The following is a 26,588-nucleotide window of genomic DNA, read 5'->3' on the forward strand; positions in this document are numbered from 1 at the left end:
AATGTCTAATTGAGATTGACTTTAAGATCCCCAATCTTTATAAACAATTCATATAATTCAAATGGTCCTGAAGGCCATTTGCAGTTCTGGCAAGCAGAACATCACCATCCACATACAATATTACTGGAACCCACATGTGGAAGATCCTTTCCATATTTAACCAAGTAGTCTGCCAACCCAATAATATAAAGTGTAAATAAAAAAAGGTTTTAAAATGCAACCATGGAGACCCCTTCTAACTGACTGTAAAGGCTCAGCACATTCCCCATTTCACCCAAAACAAACCCTTGCTGGAACAACCCTATGTATATGTTTCAACAACCCAATAAGTTAGCCTTACATCCCCAACTCTGACATTATGGACCAGAGATTTGAGTGAATAACTGTGTCTGAAGAACTAGTCTTGTCCTTAAATGCCAGAAGAATGGGTGTGTCCTTGACTGTAGTATATTTAGCAGTTAGTAAATACAGATTTGGGGACTGTTCTTCTGTCCCTGAACCACAGCAAAAATCAAATTGTACATCACTCAAGATAGCATTTTGTTCAGCCCAAGATTTAAGCCTTGCCAAAAGGACCCTACCTGAGATCATAATAGTGTAGTCCAACAAGGCGACTGGTCAGTAGCAAGCAGGATTATTTCTGACACCCTTTTTGAATATGGGTACAATAATGGCTTCTAGCCATTTAGCTGGAAATGGGTGTTTGATAGCAGACCTTAGAACATTTGTTATTTGGGGGGGTGCATAAATCTAGATTGTCTTTAAATACACCTGCCAGTATTCCATCTGGACCCAGGGCCTTCCCACTGGGGCTCTCCCTAATGCCTAGAACTACCTCTGCTACCTCAAAAGCCAGGGTGGAAGGCCTAAACTCATTTTCACAGATCCTATTCTCCTCCACAAGACCCTCAATACCTTCCTGTGTGGGAGAAAATAACCTAATCTTCAGTGGGGATCAGGGATTCCACCTTTCGAATCGCAGTCTTAGTAAAGTAAGGTTGGTTAATGACCCTCCGCAATGCTTGACTATCTTTTAATTCACCTGCTCTAATAAGATCTTGTTATGCTTGATATGTAATATCACACGTTCTCTGGGCTATCGCCTCCTAATAAAACCTCCCGCATCCGCCAACTTTATCTTAAATACAGGGTTTCTTTTTAAAAGAGCTATTAGTAGTTTTCTTTGAGTCACTGAGCAGACACTATTGAATCATCTGTGTGGCTTTGTGATAGGGGAAACTAAATCAGTGGTCATCAAATTTTTTTGTGCTGCACAAAGTGAGGTATAGGAGTTAGTATTCTTGGTGGGATCTGCATTGTAATCTAAACACATTCCGCAAGGCTCCCTATTAATCTGCATCGGATCTCTAAGTAGATGGTTAGAATCCAAATTACTACATTTAATCAAAACACTTATAATATTGGAGTAATATATCTACCTGAACAGAGTCTACCATAGCAATATCTACGGGTGATTTCAGCTTGGTACACACACACACATACGCACACAAAAACACATACGCTCACACACGCTTACACACACACACGCACACACACACAAACACACTGGTTAGGCAGTGTGATTCAGCGGGTGTGAATCTCAAGTTTCCCAAATAAAGAAGGCGCAGGCTGCACTGTGGAGGAGTGAGATGACCAATCTCCAGATGGACTGTTTCCATGAGGAACAAGATCAGTACTGATTTGCATTAGGTGAGCCTCTGTCTAGAGTTGCACAGTGGGAAAAAAACAAGTGGTTGGGACGGTGGAGCCAGCCAAGATGGCCGATTGGAAGTATTCCATGGAGGCTCTGCTGCCACTTAATGGAAAATTAAGGAAAATCAACCCTGGATTCGACAAATGAGATGGGAGCAGCAAGAGAAGAGTGGCAGTGGGCATCCAACAAGCGGACATTAAGCCAGAATGCAAGCCGGATGGAGGCTGATGAGGGTGCAGGCGGCATGGCACAAAATGATGTCGTAAGCCTCTGATACCAGCCTTACAAGCGGCGAGGAGACTGGGGACTCCAAATGTGTGGTGTCTCCTCTCCTGACACTCGGCCTGCTGGATGGGGAGCAGAGTTACCTGCAGAAGCCCCGAAAGGGCAGATGATATTGGAGGATGGGTGGGTGAGTGAGGTGTGTGGGCCTGGTCAGCCAATGGGAAGCAGACCTCTGTGGCAAACCATTCAGAAAGGACACGGGGCCCCAGCGCTAGACTCCAGTGCCACGGCCCTTAGGGAGCCTTTGGTTGAGTGAAACAGTGGGGCCCTGAACTAGGGAGAGGAGGCAGAGACGACCGGAGAAGCGGCCTCCCTGACTCTAAAATGGCAGCCCACGCTGAGGCAATGAAGAGATGGGGAGAGGAGCCCCATGAGTGCGGAGGGGGGGAGAGAGAGGGGCCACGCACAAATCAGCATAAATTGGAAGCCCAGCAGTCTGAATGTATATTTAGGCACACACAAAGTAAAAATGCACCAACCAGTGCTTGACTCCAAGGTGGCTGCCCTGATGAATCCCACATGATGAACAGGCTGCCTCTGGACATGGTATGAGCAGCCATGCACCTCTCTTCTTTTAGGAGCCTACTTCATAGCAGCGCCACTCGCTGTTGTGAGGTCACCTTGGATTTCGCCTCAGACTGCCCACACTCCATGACGATGGAGGGACCTGCAAATCTAATGCTGAGCCCTTAATGGGATATCTGGGGAGTCTGGTTTGGGACAACAGAGGTAGGTGAGCGATGCTGCTAACTATCGCTTCCCAGTGAGGTCGAGGGAGAAGTACAGGATCTATACTCTGGACAACATTCACTTACACAGCAGGCGTCAACGTCAGTGGCAATCGGCTAATCCAATGAAACCTGGCTTCAGGGCCCCCTTGTTAATATCACAACTCCACCCTGCAATAGCCCCACATGAGCTGTACCTCTGGCTACAAAACTACTTTCCTCTGCTGGGAAGGGCTCCAGGACCAGTATTGGGGAGATTGAGCATATCATACGCCCATCACAGCCAAATTTATGCCACCTAAAAAGCTGCAGAGCAACAGAGTGTCCAGATATTTCACTCCAGCAGAGGCACAAGGTGGCAGCCCGACTGCGGATATAAGTGACACCATGTCCCTGACGAAGAAAGTCCTCCTCCCATCACTATGTGAGTTCAAGATGGAGCTGCGTGAGGAGCTCAAGGTGGACTTGGTCTTATCCCTTGAGGCACCGATAGCTGACCTCAATGGTAAACTGACCTCTTTACAAGGTGATGTAGACTCGGTGGGCACAAGAGTTCTGGACCTGGAAACTAAAACACTCAAAATAGAACAACCTACTGACCAGGCAGGAGAACTCACACAATACATCTGTATGCAGATACAGGCGTCACTCCTGAAAAAATCAAGATTTGGCGAAGAGGTCTTGACGAGATAACATACGAATAAGGGGCCTAGAAGAAGGGGCGGAGGGACCAAATCTGGAGGCCTTCATTGTTGGTGTGTTTTTGGAGGTGTTTGGAAATGCGCAAATGAAGATCAAACTGCAAAGGGTGCACACAGTGGGGAGGGGCACTATTGCGCAATAGAAATCACCTGTGAGATGTGTTACTCAAACTACACTCCTTGAATGAAAAAGAGGCCATATTGCAGGCAGCCCAGAAGCTAGATGCCATAACATTTCAAGGGGCCATGTATTCACTCTATCAGGACATTGCTCCAGTGACCTTGGTTCGTCGTCAACAGTTTAGACCAGTCACTGAAAAACTGAGACAGGACCATATCAAATACTCATAGACATACCCATTCAGCCTAGCCTTCGAATTACGTAACAAAACACGTCATGTCACAGATCTTGAGGAGGCCTTGAGAATCTTGGAGATACCGAGATGTGAGACGCAGCCCTCAAATGAGGACACAGGAGCTGCAAGGAATGGTATGAACGGATCTCGTAGTGATGGACTCTGGTTTTAACAATGTTGTCCACGATTTCAGAAGAAATGCTAAATGACGCCAACTGCACAATTCATTAACCATTTCAGGGCTTGAGTCACTCTGCAACTGTCTTCTCAGATTCCCGTGTCAAGAAGGGGAACACCTCCCAGTAACACACTCATTGCTGAGGGCACATTCCGCTGATGGACCAGCAAGGTGGTTTGCGATAAGGTAGCCCCAGGACACCAAGAGGTTAGCAAGGGCTACGTCCCAGAGGGCTCCATGAAATCTTATGAGCCCTCAACTTGTAAACAACAATCAGGCCATGGTGGCAGTCTCTGACCAATTCGCCTATCACAATGTCTTTCTTCCTAGATAACGAACAAAAATAGGATCCCTTTTGTTTATGTATTGAAACTATTCTGGTTTTATTCTCAGGTGAATGGCTGTTGTTCTACTATGCAACTGGAGTGCGCTATTGGGCATCGAGAGGGAAGGGCTAGCCCTGGTGGGGGTAGATGGGAGACAATGGGAGGCAGAGTCTGGAGGAAGGAGAGACAATGTTTGACAGGGCGCCGAGGTTCCATGAGCAGGGATCGGGGGAACATCCAACACCATGGATATTACCACGCGCTCCTGGAATGTTAGGGGCCTAAATTCACCAGCTAAGTGGCACAAAATATGGAACTACCTGCTTGATCAGCATTATGACATAGTAGCATTGCAGGAGACCCATCTCAAAAGGGCTGAAGATCACAGATTAAAACAAAAGCCATTTCCCCTGCTTTATAAATGTTTGACATCCATGAAACACAACTGGGTGGCGTTCCTGTTCCATTACTCCCTGAGATTTCAGCCGGAGCAGCATAAGGCAGTTAAAGCAGGGAGGGTAGTAATGGTAAGGGGTCGCAATCACAGGAAATTATGCACCATTGCAGCGGCATACGCACCAAACACTAATCAGCTTGCATTTGTGAACTGTCTGCTGAATCTAATGGGGGATTCGCAGAAGGCGAAATAATCTTGATAGGGGACCTTCAACCTTACGTGGCACTCAGGTATAGATAGTACACATCCACATAGATCCTGTACAGGTAGCTTCACGAAAGCACTAAAGTAGGCAGTACAGAATTTGGGTCTGTTGGATGCCTGGAGGTCACACCACCCTACCACCAGAGACTACACATTTATTTCAAATGTACACTGTACATAATCTCGCCTAGATTGCGTCTACCTTCAGATGCTTGCCCACAAACTGAGGGAGGAATTCATTCATCCAATTCCATTATCTGTTCATGCTTCAAGCACCACCAAGACACAATCGCTGGTTCTTCCCTAGCGATCTGACTCATGACAGACTGCTACGTGATGACTTGCGGAAGTCTATTAGGGAATTTTTTCAACTCAACTGCCCCAAGGACACTACGCCGTCTACCAACTGGGACACATTTAAGTCAGTAATAAGGGGTAAATGGGTGGCATCGACTTCTGCACTGAACAAACAGAGGAAAAAGGAGCGATTGACACTGGAAGAGGAATGAAAAAGCCGGGAACAGGCACACAAGGCCATTCCAACTCTGACTCTCCAGCATAAGGTTACACAACTAAGGGGAAAGCTCAACGTCATTTATATTAACAAGGCTGAATTGATGATTCTGAACCTAAAACAAACATCCTACATACAAGGCAACAAAGTAGGGACACACTTGGTGAGGCAACTATGGGTAAAACAGGAAAAGAATACATTGGCTGAATACTTAATGATTATGGGGAACTAGCAACCTCGGAGGTAGAAAAAGCATGGGTGTTTGGAACATTTTACCAGAGACTATGTAAGGCTGACCACACTAACACACATTCTCAGCTTGACTATCCTAAAAAAGTGCATCTCCCGCAGGTGACATCAGGTCAAAATGAACAATTGAAAGAACCAATTTGGGAAGAGGAAGTACAAAGGGCAATTGGAGTCCTGAAACTTTAAAAATCCCTTGGGCAGGATGGGCTCACTGCCCATTTCTGAAAGACCATTAACTTGGTCCTAGTCCCCCACTTGACATCCCTTTTTAACTATATTGCAGCGGGAGGATAGGTCATACCCACCATGAGTGAGGCCATTATCACAGTCTTGTTTGTTAGAAATGGGGTCTTTAGTTGGCAGTCAGGTTACCCCTGTCCAAGCAAGGACCCTCACTCTAGTCAGGGTAAGTCACACACAATCCAAATTATCCTGTGCCCACCCTCTGGTAGCTTGGCACTGAGAAGTCAGGCTTAACGTAGAAGGCAATGTGTAAAGTATTTGTGCAATAAATCATGCAATAACACAGTTTGAACACCACAAAAATACACCACACAGGTTTAGAAAAATATAGAATAATTATCTGATTAAATGCAGGTCAAAATGATCAAGATTTGATACGTACAAGTTGAAATATCACTTTAGAAAATGATAAAAAGAGTCTTTAGTTCTTAAAAAGCAATAAGTGTCTCTTGCATGCACGGAGTACCTGGTTTAAGTCTAAAATATCCGCAAGAGGCCGCAGAGGAGGAAATGCATGTAAAACGGGGAGGTGTGCGTTGGTTTCTCCAGGCGCACGCCGACGATGCGCCAATGTTTTTTCACACAGGAAAGCTGTTGCATGGATTACCGGCACGCAGGCTTGGATCCTCTTAGGGTTGCGGGGTATTTGGATTCCCTGGGGATGACGTGGAGAAATCCTAGGTGTGTAGAATAAAGTCACAGGGGCGTCGTCTATCCGGTGGGCGATGCGGGGAAGTTTCTGTTGCACGGCAGGCGCTGCATCAATTCTTCTACTCAGGAAGTTGGGTTGTGTCATTCTGGCTCGGCTATGCATCGATCCAGTGGGCCGTGTATCGAAGTTCTGGTCACAATGCTGGCGCTCCGTCGATCTCCACCCGGGGAGCCGGGCTACATTGTTCTGGTTCGGCGTACAGTGATTTTCTCACCGTGATGTGGGCTGTGCATCATTTCTGGCAGGCTGTGCGTCGAAATTTTGCCACACAAGGAGTTCTTAGAAGATATGAAGTCTTTTTGTTCCTGAGACTTCAGAAAACAGGAGGCAAGCTCAATCCAAGCCCTTGGAGAGCACTTCTCAGCAGAGCCAGAGGGCAACAAGGCAACAGGGCAATAGCAAGGCAGCAGTCCTTTTCAGCAAAGCAGTCAGGTGAGTCCTTTGGGCAGCCAGCCAGTTCCTCTTGACAGGTTGCAGGTTCAGGTCCAGAAGTATCTGAGTTGGTAGTGTCAGAGGCCCTGTTTAAATACCCAAATGTGCCTTTAAAGTGGGGGAGACTTCAAAGAGTGGCTTAGAAGTGCACAAGGTCCCCTTTCAGTTCCATCCTGTCTGCCAGGGTCCCAGTAGGGAGTGTGGCAGTCCATTGTGTAAGGGCAGGCCACTGTCTTTTGACATGTAAGTGTCAAGCCCTCCACCCTGCCAGCCCAGGCCGACCCATTCAGTATGCAGATGTGTGCAGGTGTGACTGAGCATCCTGTGTTTGGGGTTGTCTGAGTGAAATGCACAAGGGAGCTGTCAACTAACCCAGGCAGATGTGGATTGTAAGGCACAGAAGGATTTAAGTGCAGAGAATGCTTACTTTCTAAAAGTGGAATTTCTAAAATAGTAATATTAAATCCAACTTCACCAGTCAGCAGGATTTTGTGTTACCATTATGGCCATGCTAAATATGACCTTGTTACTCCTTTCAGATCAGAATCTACCACTCAAACAGTATATGAGGGTAGCCCTAATGTTAGCCTATGAAAGGAGCAGGCCGCACAGCAGTGTAAAACGAATTTAGGAGTTTTACACTACCAGGACATATAAACTACACAGGTACATGTCCTGCCTTTTCCCTAGATAGCACCCTTCCCTATGGGTTACCTAGGGCCTACCTTAGGGGTGAGTTGTATACATGCTTAAGGGGCTACTTATGTGGGAGGCACAATCAGTGCTGCAGGCCCACTAGTAGCATTTAATCTACAGGCCCTGGGCACATGTAGTGCACGTTTACTAGGGACTTATAAGCAAATTAAATAAGCCAATTGGGTATAAGTCAATGTCACCATATTTTAAGGGAGAGAGCATATGCACTTAAGCACTGGTTAACACTGGTAAAGTGCACAGAGTCCTAAAACCAGCAAAAACAGTGTCCAAAAAGTAGATGGAGGCAGGCAAAAAGTTGGGGGGGGACCACCCTACGGCTGTCAGGGCTAACATTGCCGAAACCAGGGAAAGATCTCTGCTCATGTTGCTCATATAGGCCCATAGCTCTCCTTAACCTAGGTGCAAAACTACACTTAAAAGGTCTGGCCTCGAGATTGGAAGATATGATGCCAGACTTGATACACCCGGATCAGTCAGGCTTTATTAAGGGCAAACAAACACACTATAGGGCATGAAATAGGGGAAGGGAAATGTAAATACTTCGGAAAGACATACAAAAACTTAACCACTCATTAGGCATGAGAGAGGCTCAGTATAAGATAGTATAGGATTGGTAATCATATCCCACTAAGCTTAAAAAGTTTTTTCCTGCTACCTCAGACCTTTGCTGGAAGGGATGTTGGCTGCTGGGGGAGTTTCCTCACATTTGATGGGATTGTCCTGTGATTTGATCCTTTTGGTCCGAAATTTTTGCTCAAATTAAAGATATATTGAGTTAACCAATCGCAGATAGTCCTGAGTTCGTACGCTTAGGACTCAGAGATGACTCCCTGAAATACCAAACTAGAAGTGACAAAGCTATAATGTGGTTATGCCTGGGGGGGGGCAGCAAAAATAGCAATTGCTGCTGCATGGAAAAAGAAAGCACACCATTCTTTATGTGTTGGCATGCAAGAATATGACAAGCATTTACAATGGAAAGGTTGGCAGACATATTCAGAGACAATTTCCAAAACTTTGAATTCTCCTGGAGTCGCTTGACATGCTACGGCCACTGCACTTGTTCCAGTTTTGAAATGTGAGATTACACTCATTATATCTACTGGCAAGATGAGCGACACCTCAGTATTTACTTTATTTTCTTTTTGTTTGATTTATGTATGAATTGTTGCATTGACATGACATTCTCCAAAGTACAATTCAGAACATAGAGGATATGGACTATTTACAGAACTCTGGGTTATGTCATACTAGCCTCATGATGTGCTGCTGTGTGTCCTCTTTTTGTAGGCCATGCTATGCTTTGTTATTGGTAAAATCTAATAAAAAAATACATTGACAAAAAGCAATGGGTTGGAATGCTACCCTAAGCAATTACGAGTGGTTAGACTATTTGGAGGCATTCATCCCATCACCTTTTGGGTGCTTGATTGCCAGTAGCATACCTGGAAGCTTGAGACTGGTGCAGCTTGCAAGCCTTCTACTGCCAATGGTCTTGAATTCCAAAAACGAGTAAATTTTCACCTATTGAAAGAGTACTTTTATGACTGCAGATTTACAGTTTTTTGGCGTAAACCAGTCACTATATACATTTAATTAGAAAAAAGTTAACACGTATTGTATGAGAATACCAAACAAATAACAACTGTGCAGCTTCAATAGTTCTCAAATAGTAACAGTCTCGGGCTAGGGCTTATTTCAATTATAGTTCGTGGTGGTATAAAATCCACAGAATAAGGGCACAGAGGATTCAAAATACATCTAAGGCAAAAATATCTACTATCGCTAGCCAATGGTGCCATCTAACGGCCATTTAAGAAACTTCAGAAGCAAATATCTGATAAACATTCGACTGTTTATGCATAAGGGAGAACCGAGTGAATTTCAAACATCAATTTCAAACATCAAAATACCTGCTTACAACAAGGATTGTGTACGCAAATATTGAACGAGCTGTGTTTGCATGACTGCTAATGACGTAACAAGAAGTCTTATAATTGGTCATTATTACTTACAGCTCTTCATTCTGCATTTCTTTAGTGTCTGAGCACTATAAACATCAGATGTTATTTGTATCATGAATTTAATGATACTCTGGGGCATAAATATGAGAACTAACGCAACGCTGCGTTGCAGCAGCATTGCATCAGAAAAAACTGTGCTCTGTTGCAGCATTTCCTTTCCCCATGGATGCGGCATATTTTTGGTACAGCGCAGCTTAGTGGAAGAACCGAAAGTGCGTCAAAAATTCTGACACATCAGTGTCAAGGAAAACACAAAGGCCCATATTTATACTTTTTTAGTGCCATATTTGCGTAATTTTTTGGTGCAAACTTTCAAAATACAATTGTATTTTGAAAGTTTGCGCCACTTTTACGTCAAAAAATGATGCAAATGCGGCGCAAAAAAGTATAAATATGGGCCAAAGTGTCATAACAGAACTACTACCTACGTGATGCAAGGCTGATTTGCATGTCTTAAAGCACCTTTAAGTGCCGCAAATTAGCTTCGCATCTCGCAGGAATCAGTTACATGGCGAGAAGCTCAAAAAAACAATGCACTTCAAGGCTGAGAACTTTTGAGAATCAACAGCAAAAAATGGAGTGAACACCATGTACCATCTAGGAGGGCATCAACCCAGACCCCAGTCAAGATGACCAGACAGCAGGCCAGGGGAAGAGGAAGAGAAAGTGCAGTTTCAGTGAGGAGGACAACTAAATACTAATCAGTGAGGTCACAAAGAATAAACACCTTCTCTTTGTTACCTCCAAATTGACATTAGGGAAGAAGGAGGCCATTTAGCAATGCATCCTAGATAAGGTAAACACTGTAGGTGAAACAAAAAGGAGAATACTGGAGTGCAAGAAGGAGTGGCATGATTATAAATGCATAACCAAGGTAAAACTGGCCAAGAACCTTGACGCAGCCATGAGGACTGGAGGAGGACCTGATGTCCAGGAAGAGTTTGACCCACTGGAGGAGCAGGTGGTGCTGGCGCGCCAACTGAAGTCTTCCCGCCATGGGTTTCAAAACCACTTTCGCACAGGTGAGGCACCATCACAAATTCTCACCCTCTCAGGTCGACTGAATGACCGAGCGAGGGACGTAGACAGTTAAAGGATGTCTCATCACAATGCCTTCGCACTGGCTGATACTCACACCAGCACTGGTCATTTCTTTCTGACAGCCAGGCAAAGCAGCTGTTACAGGATCCAATGTGATGGAAAAATATGCCACTGGCCTGTTCGTTCCTCCATGTGACTGCATCAAAACAGAAAGAGCACAACCATTACATTTGTGACAAAACAGTGCAACCCTTTCATGTAATCAGGCATTCCCAAAGCTGAAGCTCTGCACAAACTCTCTCAATTCAGTAAAAGTTTTCATGCATTCTTCATCAAAAGGGACTGGATCTGTGACTTCCTTGTGCATCAACCTCTGCACCCATTTAGAAATTACTGAAAAATTTGGGATCCATTTGCGGCAATAGCTCACGATTCCCCAAAACATTCGGACTTCTCTGTGTAACTGGGGGATTCATTTGCATGATTGCCGTAACTCTTTCACTTGAGAATTTCCACACTCCTTTCTCAGTTTGGTGACCAAACACTTTACTTCCTTTTGACAATACTGCAATTTTGCCAAGGAAACCTTATGTCCATTTTCACCCAGGTGATTCAATAACGCTATGGTATCTTGTCTGCAAGCCTTACGTGTATTGAACACAACCATCAGGTCATCAATGGACTGCACTAAAGCTGACTTGAATGGCATGTTCAAAGACTCTAAATTCTTCTTCGGCATCTGATTAAAATGGATGGTGATTCCGAAAACCCCTGTGGAGTATGGCACCATGAATACACACAGTTGCCAAATCGGAAGCAAAAGAGGAATTGACTATCCTCGTTATCCTTGTGCAATGGGACTGAGAAAAATGGTTGTGACAGATCAATAACTGAAAACCACTCTGCTCCACATGGAATCTAGAATAAAATTACTGATGGATTTGGCACTATGGGACAACAGGATACTACAATTTCATTCACTTTTCTCAAATCCTAAACTATGTGATATTTCCCACTTGACTTTTGCAGACCTATACTTGGAGAATTACATGGGCTGCTCATCACTTCTTTTAGAACTCCGTGCTCAACAAAATCTGCAATTACTTGGGTATTATAATAGCTTCAATTACTTCTGGGGTCATGTGATACTGTGGTGTTCTGGGGAAAACTGCCTTTGGCTTAACAGTTACTTTGACTGGTTCAACACCTTGAAGAAGTCCAATGTCTTTTCCAGAGAGATCCTGAAGTCTCTGTGTTATTGTCTCTTGCAATTCTTCACACAAATCTTTAACTGTCATGGCAAGAAACAATGTAATGAGAGGATACAGCTCATCAGTTTGACTGAAAGATTCATCATCACTATTGGTTTGAATTTCTATCCATTCTTGTGTACAAGTAATGCAACAATTTAATTTGCATAGTAAGTCTCTTCCTAACAGACTCACGGGACTTAAATAGCAAATTGGTGCAGACCCTCAAAGGTTCCAATTTATACCAGAATGGTCTCTGTAATGTGATTTACCAAATTCTGCTTTGCTACTCCTTCAACCTGAACTGTCCTTCCTGAAAGGGGCACATTAGGGACTTCTGCAGGTCTGGCAGTGGACAGAGTTGCTCCTGTGTCAACCAGGAATGAAACATCATGACCCATAACACTCACATTCACATAAGGACCACGCTCATATACCTCCAATGAGGCAGCCAACACACATTCTTCCTCTTCTGAACTCTTACTCACGAATTCTTCACTTGCTTCATCATCACTGAAATCAATCAATGGGTATTGTGTTATTAACTTATTTCCATTTGTATATACTCCTTGGTTCACGTTCTGCTGAGGAACCATCACCTGTTGCTGTGCCATCTGAGCTCATGGTATCTGCATTTGCTGTGGGACTTGGATTTGCTGTTGGGGAATGTTAGAAATGGGGTCTTTCCCCAATCACCTTGTAACAGTTGTTCATCACCTCTTCAGATGGTGCACCTGTTACTAGATCTCTTGGCGGCTCACACGTTGACTAATCAACACGATGCTCATACACAACCCACAATTCTGCTGGAACCACAATCTCAATTAAGGTATTTAAGGCCACATGTATGAAAGTTTTGCGAGTTGCAAATTGGTCGCAGTGCTATTTGCGACCATGCAAAAAGCAAAATGGTATGTTCCAATGCCATTTCAGAGTCCCAAATAGTGATGCGACCAAAATTTGCAACTTGAGATTGCAACTCGCATTTAAGAAATCGCAATTTGCGAGTCGCAAACTGCATGTACAAGGTAGTCGCTAATTGCAAATAGTCGCAAAAAGCCCGTTTTGCGCACCCAGATTAGCACTGATTCCAAACAGGTGGTAACCAGAACCAAAGTATGAAAGCAGACCCAGAAGGCATCTGGGTTTCTCAAAATGGCTGCACGCTACGTGATTGCATGGAGGAGGAGAGTCCAGACTGCCCAGCAGAAGAGGAGGAGGCGGAGACAGGAGAGGATATACAGAAGCAGGCAGATCATATTTCAACAAACTGAGGAGGAAATAAATGACAAATACAGACTGAGCAACGCAGTTATATTAGAGATTATTGAACTGCTGAAACCTCAGCTAGTACGCCAGACTTTGTGCAGCTGCTCTATCCCCACACATGTGCAAGTGCTCTGCTCACTGCACCTCTTGGCCTCGGGTAGCTACCAGGGGGTGATTGCTGTTGCTGGTGGGGTGTCCCAAAGTGCCCTATCACGATTCTTTAGACGGTTCTTAGATGCCATATTCGCACACATGACCAGATACATATACCTTCCCAGGAATGAGGAGGAAATACACAACACCAAGTTGGACTTCTACAGAATTGCAAATTTCCCCCATGTAATAGGGTGCGTGGACGGGACACATTTGCCCACCTGCAAATCTGGAATATGTGTTCTGCAGCAGGAAATGTACCCATTCACTCAACATCCAGGTGGTATGTGATGCCCATAATGTAATAACTGACATAGTGGCAAAATTTCCAGGTAGTACACACAATGCATACATATTCAGGCACAGTGGGATACACCAACGCCTAGAATGTGGGGTGATTGGCAAAGGATATTTATTAGGTACTGTGTAGTACACACCAATGTCTTAAATACGTGTCACTGCAGAACCACGTGAAGCCATTCTCATATCTGCTGCTTTGTTACACAGGTGCATATGCTCTGAGGCCATGGATACTCACCCCACACCTAACACTTGCCATTCAGAATGAGAGGCGCTCCAACATTGGACATCGGTGAACCAGAACCGTTATTGAGAGGACCTTTGACATGTTGAAGTCACGTTTTCTATGCCTGCACAAAAGTGGAGGGGCACTCCAGTATGCCCCAGAGACTGCATGCAAGATTGTGTCAACATGTGCCATCTTACACAACATAGCAACCAAACGTGGGCTACATCTTACCCTAGATGACACAGATTCGAAGGATGAGGAGCAACACCAGCCTGGGGATGGTAGCATCGCAATGGAGGGCAGACAGAGACGGGACAACAATGCAACTCACTACTTTGGCAGGTACGTGGCAACCGTTACAGCACTCACAAATGTAAGACACACATAGCGAATTTGTGCAAAAACAAAAATTCCCTTTAATGTCAGGAGTGTAATAATGAACTGTTGACATCTAAACAGCAGTAAAAGCTTACATCCGACACATTTAGCATCCTGGTTGGTCCCATGATGTTTGGCGGGCGCTGCTACTCCACAGGATGCATGCATCTGATGCAGAAACGCTGCTCCCGCTGGAGATGCCCTCACTATCCTGAGGGGTATCGCCAATGCCCCTTGCTGCCTTGGTGGTCTGTATTAGGTCCACTGCAAGACTTATGCGCGCTGGTCCCCTTGCTACATCACCAGCAAAATGCCCAAGTTCCACCTGTGGAGTTACAGTGAGCCTTGACAGGCAGGTAGTAGTGGTTGCAAGGCAGCCAATCGACTGACTCAGCCAGTCCAAACGTGCAGCAGTGTTGCTCTCTCTGTGCCTTGCATGGGCCCTATCCGCCACCATTTCCCTGCACAGGTCATTGACAGAGGTGGTGAGATTTGCCATGTTGTTGTTCATGCTGGTGAAATGTGTGTCAACATTGGCAAAACCCTGTGAGAGGGTCTGTTGCAGTCCTGTTCATTAACTGCATATGTTTATTTTGCAGGCGGTGACTGCTCAGTAAGGATGCCTCCAGGCCTAGGAATTGTTCCCCTGTGACATCCTCCTCACCTGCTGACTGTGTTTGACGTCACCGTCTCCGCCCAGACCCAGCTGACCTAGGTGGCCGACTCACACTCATCTGTGGCCCTGCTGTCAGGTTGCCTGTCTCAGTGTCCACATCTGTCTCCTCGGTGGTATCACATGGATGGTGGACAAGTGGTGTGGTCATGCACTCCCCTGCTGATACACTGGGTGCCTCGTCTGTGGTGATGGTGGGAGATTCATCTCCCTGCAGAGTAGGGCCATCGGTGGGTACTTGTGGGAGACCTCTGGGACACAGGGGATAACACTGTCAGTGCCTCTCATATGTGTGGTATCAAAATAAATATTCCTCAAAAGTTAGTCTACTGTACTACATTGCCCATAATTCATTGATCTGTAGGTTGAAATATAAGCATAGAACAAATTTGGAGGATGCAAACTTTTGTGTACTGTGGTTGTGTGCATGGTGCATTGCATAGTATAAATAAGTAAGAATTGCTACTTACTTTTGGATGTTCCTGGTGCAGAACTGTCCAGGTCCCCAATTCCAACGACAGCATCCAGCTCCAGAGTGGTCTTCACCATGCTCCCAATGGCTGTAGGAGGTGGTACTGTGGATAGTCCTCCACCAGTTCGCTGCGCCTCCCTCATCCGCTCTACCAACCTTTCTTTGGTCCTGGACCCGAGGTCATACCACCTTTTTTTTACGTATCTCGTCAATGGTGCGATGGTTGACTCCTATTGCATTGATCTTACTCTGTGTGTCCTGACAGATCTTCTTCTTCTGTGTGTCACGGACACTCATTGCTGCCTTGCCAAACAGGATCTCATGGTGCAGGCAGCACTCCTCAGTCAGGACCTCCAGCTCCTTATGAGAAAGCTTCAGTTTCCTCTTCCTCCCTGCAGTGGGTGTCTCTTTGGTCTGAGCTGCCATGGCTGGAGTTGCTCCTCTCAGCTGGGTGTGCCTCTGCTGTCTGTGCGGGGTAGACTCCTCCCAGTTCCATGGGGGGTACTTCCTGGTTCTGTTGTCATCACTCAGAACCAGGAAGTGTGTTTTCTTCTTTTTTTTTGGCACCCGCTCGCAAATTGCGACACAGTCACAATTTGCGAATCCGGGCCACACCCTTGTGCAATTTACAAAATCGCAGTTTGCGATTTCACAAATTATGATGCAACTCCGCACCGAATGGCAAACTGGAATTGCGATTTCTACTTACATCCTGTTTTGCAACTTGCAAATTGCCAGTTGCGAAACCAGAGTTTGATACATGTAGCCCCAAATTCTTCCCTCAAGCACTTTGCAATCTTGACAAACCTCTCTGTTTGCTGGTACCATTCCACTGGTTTCTCCCTCAACCTTGGGTAATCATTTGTAAATGACAGTATGACACTTCTGCTCCAAGAGACATGAACAAAATTCCCTCCCGGAATTTCTCCCATTGGCAAAATGTTTACAGCTTCTTCTGCCTGCTGTGCATCACTTGAAGATGCAGTCAGCTTCTTCTTCGGATCTCTTTACTTTGCCCATCTGCCTTCCCATTTTTCTAATTCTCCCCAAGTTTAAATACTCTGAATCAACTCCTTAGTGTGAATTTTCATTCCAGGTGATCTCATGTTGCCAATGTCTCTCAAATCAAATTCTTATCTGTAACTGTTCTTCAACTGTTTGGATTTATCAATTTTGATTGTATATTTCTCTGCCAAAATAGGTAATTTCTCATACACATGTCCCGCATGAAGAGTTACATCTTTGCACATGAAGCACAATTCATTTTCATTGTAAGAATCTAATCTGTCTTATTCAAGGGTTCTGCCCATCATTTAATTTAATTCCAATTTTTATCTGGCCACGTAAACTCCTTTCTCCCTGTGGCTTATTTACTGGAACTGATGCTCCACTTAAATTGACTAACCATTCAGTTAATTGTTGGGCTGTCGACACTTGTAAACAAATGTTATTACCATTACTTTGGGGCACAAACCGTGGAACATTGCATGGGGCTCTCATAACCTGTTCTTGGGTCATCACAGATGATCCAATTGAACATGGGTACATGTCACATCAATCAGTGGACCAACTCCATTATGTGTCTAGTTCAAATCGAAATAATTCATAGGGTCATGGCTGGCACAGTAGTGCTCAGTCTCTCCATTTCTGCATTAGTTTCAAAAGGTTAATTTATTGCTGATACTGGATTTGGAATCTGGGGACCACTCTTGTTATTACCTTGGGGATACAATGGGATTACTGGACCTATAGTTACAGGGACCGTTAATGCTTCTGGAACTGACAAATTCGAGTGACTTTATGGGAACATTAATCCTTTACCTTGACCAGTTAATACTGTACCAAAAGCTAGACTTGACTGATTCAGGACAACATTCTGTGGTGTTGTTACTGGGGAATACATAAGCATGGTCTGCTTCTGATTCACCATCTGTGCAGGTGTCCGTACATTAGGTGTGGACTCAAACTGAGACGTTATTGCATTCTGAATTGGCTGTGGCATAACTGGAATTGGAACATTCTGAACTGTGTTAACATTTGGAATTGTTGGATAAATTGTTGGCACCTTTGCAACATTAGCAGTAGGCACATTCAGAACTATCTCAACCTGGCTTTGTACAACTGCAGCTGTGGCAACACTCAGGAGTACATTCTGATTTCAACTGCATTGTATGGTGGGGGATGAGTCTGCAACAACTTTGATACACATTCACCATCTGAATCACTCTCAACCTCTGCTACACTTTTGTTTTCAACCAATTTCTGTTCTGTATCTTCCACAGATTTCTTTTGCGCCTGGAGCTTAACATTTCCTTCAACTTCCAGAGTAATTGCTGGAAATAACTTCACTTCATGTAATGTATCTGCTCTCCACATTCTCTCCACGTTCTGCTTTCCACCTAGCTTCTGCTAACGTCTTCGCTGCTTTCCTCATTCTCCTTTCAAATTTCTGAGCCTCTTTTTGTCTCACAACTAATTCCCAAATAGCAAGTGCTTCAAATTGCGCAGGTCTAGGAAGAGATTTTGATTCATGCAACACCCTCCTCAGATTCTCTGAAATTCTCAAATTAAAGGTTGCATAAGTAGGAAAAGCTAAGGTGCCTTCCTTCTCAGTTAATTTGCACCATTGATTCACCAAAGGCATGCTAATCTCCTCTCTCTTTCATTACCTCAAATGCTGCAATACCCTCAGGTGGAGTAGGGTCACCCGCCCTGACTGTAATAAAGACATCTCCTCTCAATGCACTCCTTAATGCTTTGAAAAACTTCATTTTTACACAAATCTCATTCACAAGGACAAAGTCTATGAAACCAGGAAGTAATTTGCTATCCTCCAATCCTATTCATGAGCTGTTCTTGATTTATAGCAGCCCAGTGTTGTCCACCATTCCGTGCTCTGCTTTTCTCAGCAACCGACCTATCCTATCACGGACCATATGATGTCACTCCGTTCAGCAGCTGCGACTAATTTCTGAGCTGTCACACACACTTATCATGCAAAACCTAAATGCAAAGTATTGCAAGCACATAAAACAAATTGTGTCTGCTCACTACGGATAGGACTAAAACACTTTGGAAGCCGTACGGAAATTTTGACTGTGGCCTTTCCTACAAATAGCTAGTCTTCCGGCTTTGGCTTTCTTACAAACACAAGTAAGATTTGACTCACAAACCTCACTCTGATTAGTATGGATGCTCCATGCACACCCAGGATTCACCTAATACCAACCAACAATACACACTCAAGGGAAATACTACTGATGTTTTCAGCAGCGCTCAATTGACCAACATCTTACTTGCAGACAATGCATAAACTAAGTGTCTTCATATATTTGTACAACACAACTCCGGAGTCTTAGGCCTCACAGGACCCATCAACAACAACAGCCACATATGCAGTTTTTTAGCACAAAGCGCCTCATTCACTTGGAGTACACCAACTCCCCACTCTCGTAGCTGAAGTATACAAACTCCCTACTCAATTACCTTGGAGTATGCAAACACCCTACTTCACTCAGACATCACACTTCACTGTGATTTGCCAAATCACTGCAATCACAAACTCTACTCAAAACACATACCATACACTTGTAACACAACACTGAGCTTTAATTAGCCCTTACACTACACCACATAACAACTGATATTGTGGGCAAATTCTGACTCTTCTTTTCACAAGACATAACCATAGCTCAGCTACCAAAAACGTCTGGCGTGCCCATGGAAGTCTTCCCACCACAGGTTCAGAAACCACCAGCGCACGGGTGAGACACCATCACAATTTCTCATCCTCTGAGGTCGACTGAATTTTTTGGACTTGGTAAAGGAGGTACTAGTCAGAAGCATTCAGTCACAAATCAATGACATTAAACCACAAACAATAATAAACACCATGAATAATTCTACTCCAACTCCAAACCGAATACATTTTCAAAGCTTTATTGCAATACCAAAATCCATGTCAGATAAATGCTGTGCAAAATTAAGTGTTAAACGTACTTGAAAACCATAGGCTGACCAAAATTTCTGAAAAGATTCAACCTACTAAACATCAATATTGTTAAACACTCCAAAAGAATTATGTAAATTAGCAACAGCACAATATGAACATTATTAACCGATTTCAAAGCAGATGATGGTGACAGCAGTAAATCATCAAAATACAGTTTGAACAATCAATTTCAGAGCTGGGCCATTCCTAATACTAACCAGAATTGGGACTTGCATGTGTGAGAATGGGCTAGCACATGTGAGCAGAAGCAAAAATAAAAGAAGACAAAATTAATTTGGAAAACATCTAACTTAAATATCTCACTACAAAAATATTCAGGTGTAAGTTACTAACTGCAAGGCAAAACAAGAAAGCACATTCAGTTATATCTCTCCTCATCAAGGTGCGGTCACCATCTGCTGGCGTGGGTTGACAGCAGCATCAGGACAGTGCGGAACACGAGCTGCACAAAGGACAGATCAGCAGTTCAGAATTAATTTGGGCTTATTAGTACTGAACCACATAACAGAATAGGGCAATTAAAACTATGATGAAAAAACCCATCAGGGGAGTCAGAGAAGAGAATGGGACAGTAGACTTAAGCAAACATAGAACTGACCTTCAGAAAGTTCTGAAGGCAACTGACTTCGATTCCAAAGTACCTCACTAATAAAAAGTCATAAAATTAATTCATTGGTTCTTCATGTGGGCACACTCTGGGTGTCAGGTTCGGCATCCAATCATTGCAGACGGAACCACCAAGTTTGCAACTTTCAGAATTTTTTTCAGCAAAGGTCCATTGGCCCTACTATAACTTCATTTTGGGTCAGATGTATCAAAGGGTTTTACCCATTCTGTGTCTATGGGAAAATGCGTTGGTATATATGGCCCATGGGTCTGCCAAAATATTTAATTTTCTAATAATTTGAAATATCCCGTTCCTTTCACATAGCACAAATAAACTAAGCTATTATTCTTTCACGTGAGTGCAGTAGTTTCTTGCTCCATTTGACAGCTAGAACAAATATTGTTGCATTACCTAAACTTAAAACATGCTCTTCTCCTGGAATACAATAGAACATTCAACATTACATTTGCTGCTTAGGAAGATAATTCAGGTCAGAGGGTACAGAGTAAACAAGTATCATTTTCCATGACTACAATACGAACTTTGAGGCCTAGTCAAGCAAAGAAACCCTAATGCACAGTAATACAATCAATACATTAATAAAACCTTTTGTGCACCTAAATACTCAAATATGCAAAGCAAATTATTTTTTTTCAAGCATTATTCATGTTATGTCAGAACAGTTCTAAATGTAAATTGATTTTTCTTTATTTAATTCATAATAATGAAATCCATTTAATTCAATGTAAGTGTATTTAATTCATATTCAGTTAATACTCAAAATATATTAAATTTTACTGTTTCTACATAAAAATAATACTATCATGTTAATGTTTATTAATTATTCACTCATTTATAAATGCACAATGTTTTATGTTAAATGTTATATCAAAATACGATTAGTAGGTACAAATGTTCACCACAATTTAAACTGTGCACGTTTTCATTTCTACGCTATTTTTCTCTGTTACACTTTTAAAACTACAGATTTATTAGCTGCCATATGCTACTTCTATGCCACTAATTATTAATTAATAAATGTTGCTCTCTCTCAGTGGCATCACTCATCCCAATAGAGTTGGTGGCAGGAGTTGAAGAAGAGGACAGTGCTGAGGTTGAGGACAAGGATGAACTACAGGGTAAGTGACAACAAGGGACCATGGGCTATATTAATGAGATCAGTATTGCAGCGCAGCAAGTCATCTTGCTATGCTGTGCTGCCTTACCCCAGATTTATTAAGCCACTCAGGCCGACTCAAAATGGCCATGCGTGGCTTTCTAAATCTCATTTTTGACTTTTTGCGTGTTGCAAGAGCGACGCAACTTCGCTCCTAAATATATGTTTCAAACTGTCATGCTGGGTAGCACACAAGACACTATGCTGAACTGTGCTGCGTGGTGTGCAAGAGAAAGGGCAGGAATGTCACCCATGTTAACTCATCCATTACATAACTGTTATTTCATTGCACATTCACAATGTGTTCAGTCCAGTCCAGCCCTGCCAAGTTTCTCTGGTCTGTGTGTGATGTGTTGCCCCAGTCGAGGTTGTCCTTTGAATCTTGGGACTTCTAGTGTAATCAATAACGTTATTGACCGAGGCTACAAGTCCCACAATACAAAGGAAAAATCAGGACCGAAGAAGCACATCATGCTGGACCTTGAAAGCTTAGCAAATATGTCTGTGCCAATGCAGGTCCCCTATGGCTAGGCAGCCAAAACGTGTAATGAAATGTAATGTAAAGTAATGTGGCTTTGCGAAAGGTCACCTTGTCATCTGAGAGGGTATCTAGGTACTAAGTATGTGCATGCCTTCTGTAGGAAGCTGGTCCATTATACAGTGGACCAAAAAGAGGTACACGGTGTAAAATGTCCAGGCGCACCCCAAAGGTATCACAGAGGCACAAATGCCACCCCAAATGCTCTCTTTTGTGGTAGTGTGGGCGAGCAGTTAAGCATGCCAAAGGGTAGTGCTGCACAGAAAAAGGCAGTAAGCAAGACACACACGCAATAAAGAAATCCAACACCAATTAAAAAAAAATAACACATACTTTTATATAAATTTTGATACCAAGATCACTGGAATCATGTTAGTACTTTTTGAGTTATGAATTTTTACAGTTTTCAAAAGTTGAGAGTGCAGTTTTTAGAGCGGTTATGTTATCCCATGAGGTAAAAACATATACCGTATCCGGGCACTTAGCAATGACCTACAGGACTTCTGGAGTTAAGGTAAGAATGGGGTAAAGTCTAAGTCACCAGCAACAGGTCATTCGGGAGGCACGGGGTGTCCAGGTACAGAGGTGCTTTTCACCGTTAGGGTGCCCTAATGTTAGAGTGCCCTAATGTTATCCTATAGGAAAAGAAACATATACTGCATCTGGTACTTAGCAACAACTCACCGGTCTGTTCTTCTGGACTTAAGGTGATTATGGGGCAAGGTCCAAGGCCACATCAACAGTTCACCCCTGGGGGTTCTGGGGTGTCTGTGTGCAGAGCTGTGTTACGGCGTTGGGTGTCCTATTCACTTCAATGGAGATTGGTCTGGTCAGAAAGAGGCTGCAAGCAGGAACTGGGTGTCCAGTTTGGGAAAACCCACAGAAGGGCTGCATCCTGGAGAACCTCAGGCACGTAGGTACACAATTGGCCTACTTCTGTGGCTGTGGGGCTTGGGTGCAGTGGTGGCTTTTGGCATCAGGTTCAGTGCAGAGGATACTCACCTTAGGAGGGGACCTGCAGAAAGGGGCTGAAAGCATAGCTGGGAAGTCCACAGTGGGTGATTTCAAAGTGTGCGTCATCTCTGGAGGGCCTGGCATCCACATTGACACCGTTGGCCCACTTCACCTTGGGCTTTGCTGCTCGGGTGCAATGGTGATGTTCAGCGTCGGGTTTTATCAGTCCCGGGTACTCACAGTTCTTCTTTGGTTGCCTGCAGATGCAGGGAAGTAGCTCCTCTGCTGCAAGGGAGTTCTTCTTAGTGATTGAGGCTGCAGCGGCAGGACAGGTCAGTTGCTCCTCAAGGGCCTGGTGCAGCAGGCAGGCTTGGCACCAAGTCAGTCGTGCTCCTCGGTTCTGGGGTAAGCAGGCTTCTTTGTCCACTCCTTCTTTTGTGCCCAGTCGGGATCTAAAGTCCTAGGATCAGTAGGTCCCCTAAATTCTCAATTTAGAGGGTGTAAAGTGGACTGAAGGGCAGTAGCCAATGGGCTACTTACCCTCAGGGTCACTATACCCCCTAGATGATCACTTCCTTTGCGGAGGGGAAAGCACCCTGTCCCAAAATTCCTAATGACTCCACACACAAGATGTCTAGATTCCTAAGGCTGTGTGTGTTTTAGGCTGTTCACCCTAAGGGTGTGTCCAGCCTGGAAATGCCACATGCCTCCTACAAAGCTAATTTTCCCACCTGCACAGGTGCCAAATGGGCCTTGGGGCAGGGAGCTCCGACTCTCCCTCTGAGGAAGGACAGATCTGAATACCAAAAATGAGGGCTTCTTTGAATATTCCTGCCTTGGAATGCAGATTTGCAGGTCATCTTGTTGGGAGGGGTGTGTTAACACCCCTGCCAGAGCAGGCTTTGTTTCTGACCCCCAGAGAGCAAAGGCTCTAATACTTGGTGGTCAGAATCATATCTGTTGGTAGTAAGCTGGCTAGAACTAGTCAGTGAGCCTATCAGCAGTTGGTAGGTTTTCAGGGGATACCTCTAAGATGTCCTGTTGCTGCTTGTATTACCTAATCCATCACTGGAATTAGTGAGGGTTTATTAATATGAGATGTTTGATACCAAACATCCCTAGTTTCAGTGAAGCCATCATGTACCTGGGGAACTCGTATTGACTGATGTCTAGCACATGTATTTAAAATGGCTTTCCTGCACACTTCTTAGGTCCAAGAAATGATAGAGACATAGCAGGGGCATATCTGCTCTTGAGGATATGCCCACACATGTATTATAATTCACCCTCCCTTGGGGATCTAAGGCCTGCTGTAGGATTGAATTACAAATATTACATGAAGTGTTTTAGGGGCATGGCACACAGGATGCGTGCCATGCTGTGTTTTCACTTTTGGGAGCACCTTGCAATGACAGTCTGCATGAGGTTGGTGCTGGGTTCCTTAGAGTGGCACACGTTATTCTGCAGCTCTTAGGGACCCTCTTTAGTAGCTATGACCTACGTACCAGACATACCACTTACTAGGGACTCACAAATATGCTAAAGGGTCTGGACACTTGGGGATCAAGTGAATAGGTGGCTAATTTTGGGGAAGAAACACTGGCACTGGGGACTTGGTTAGCATGAACCCAGTGCACTTCAGTCAAAGTTGCATCCAAAACCAGGCAAAATGTATGTGGGGGAGGGTACTGCAACCAGAACCCAGCTTCCTACACCCTCCAAGTAGGATCATTTGAAGAACCAGGTGTACAGTCACTATGTTGCACACATCAGTCCTGATGTGATGGGTGATGTTTTTACTGGTGTTGCCTGCCATGCAAAGAGCCACCCTGACACCTGTCAAGCTCATATGGATTTTAGGGGTTGGGTAAATGCAAGTGATGCAGAACGGTAGGGCAATGATTGTTTGGTGGAAGCGTAAATGGTGTGTGAACTAGGTGAGTCCCTATTAGTGTAGTGCCTTGTAGGTGTAGCTGAGCATCTTGAACTACTAGTGTGTCTGAAAGGGGCGACATAATTTTTGATGAGGTGGGGTAGGATATGTGTGGCACAAGGTAGGCTGTGTAATAGTCTGGCAATGGTGTATTGGTTGCTTTGACTATTGTGCAGCAGCTGTGGTAGAGGATATTGGTGTACTATAGTTTACATGTGATGGGGGGCCGGATGATGGTCTCACTGGTGTCAGGAGGAAGTAATATGAACAAATGTCTGACCATGCTAATAATCTGGAAGGAGGTGGAGTTGACACTGGGATTATGAAGTCACATGTTGAGGTAGGTCTACAGGATGAAGGACAGGTTTCTGTGATGGTTGGAGTTTGAGGGGTTTTTGCCTAGTCATGTGGGCAACCAGGGTGAGTTCCTGTTGCAGAATATCAGCATCACCCTCTTGTGAGGTTGAGTATGAGCAGAGCCATTACTCACATACAATCAGCTCTGTTGGTCAAGGGCACAATGTAACAATTGTTGGTGGTGTTGGAGTCTACTAAGAGTCATCGTATGATCTGGGTATTATCAGGAGTGAGAGATTATGTAGAATTCCAAGGTCTGAATTATGAGTGCCATAAGACTCATATACAAGTTAATAAGAGTGGGAATGAGTAAAGGGATTTGCCGGACTTGGCAGCTGAGCACCTTTGGTTCTGAGGAAATAGAGTGAGCTTGAGCTGTTGTATACATCCAAGTTTGATGGTGGCTATTCAATTCAGAGATGGTTCTCAGTGTCTACTGTTTTGGAGTCTGGAGATGACTATGTGAGTGCTAGGAAACTATTGGAGTCCCTTGACAAATATAATTCATGGGTATACATGCCTACTCCCTTTCCTGCAGTGATGCAGGTTTGCTTGTTGTGTAGAGTTGTGTGGATGTGTGTGAAATATAACCCCCAGGGCACAATATTGCACAAATTACAGGCAGGATAGTAGAACAAGGATCAATGGTGTGTTGTGTTGTGGGAAAGGTTGTGTGCAGGTTTGTGAGAGAGATAACAAAGTATGACATATATTGGTTATGTGTGGGGTGCATATTGATGGCTAGAGCAAATGTAAGCACGCTTGTGACATGTTTCAATGGTATCAGCAGTGGTGTTAAGAGGCAAATGTTTAATCAATGTAGGCAGAAAGCGAAAATGCATCACAATATGTTAAATGTGGCCTGTTCCTGCACCCACTCTTTTAGGCAGGGTTCCCAACAAGCTGCCCAGCTGCAGTGCCTTGTGTGGAATGAGACAAATAGGCCCCTATATCAATATTGAAGTTGTGTGAATAATGTACAGGTATAGCCATGTGAAAAGTAACAATACTGTAACCTGGCCTTATTTACTTGGAGAAACATGTTCCAAGGATCCCTAAAAGTGATTTTAAAAACTATCTGAATGGTACAATAGTCACCTGAATCATTTATGTCAAATTCCCTCATTGCATTTTCGTAACATATTCCTATCTCTTACCAGAAGGATCAACAACACATCCTGTAGATGAGCCTGTCCATGTTGCCCAACCTGTTGGTGATATCATCCTGCCTTCCATTGATGAAGACACCTTCCAACAACTCCTGAACTGTTTTTAAAATTATCCTCTGGCCTTGGGGGGCCAGGGTCTCCAGATGAACTGTCACCCACTGGACATGGCCACCCACCTGTTCAATCACAGCAGCGACGTCCACAGACCCCCAAGCTGTCTTTCAATGGTGAATGGT

This window comes from Pleurodeles waltl, chromosome 8 (assembly GCF_031143425.1).
Source record: "Pleurodeles waltl isolate 20211129_DDA chromosome 8, aPleWal1.hap1.20221129, whole genome shotgun sequence".
Taxonomy (NCBI): Eukaryota; Metazoa; Chordata; class Amphibia; order Caudata; family Salamandridae; genus Pleurodeles; species Pleurodeles waltl.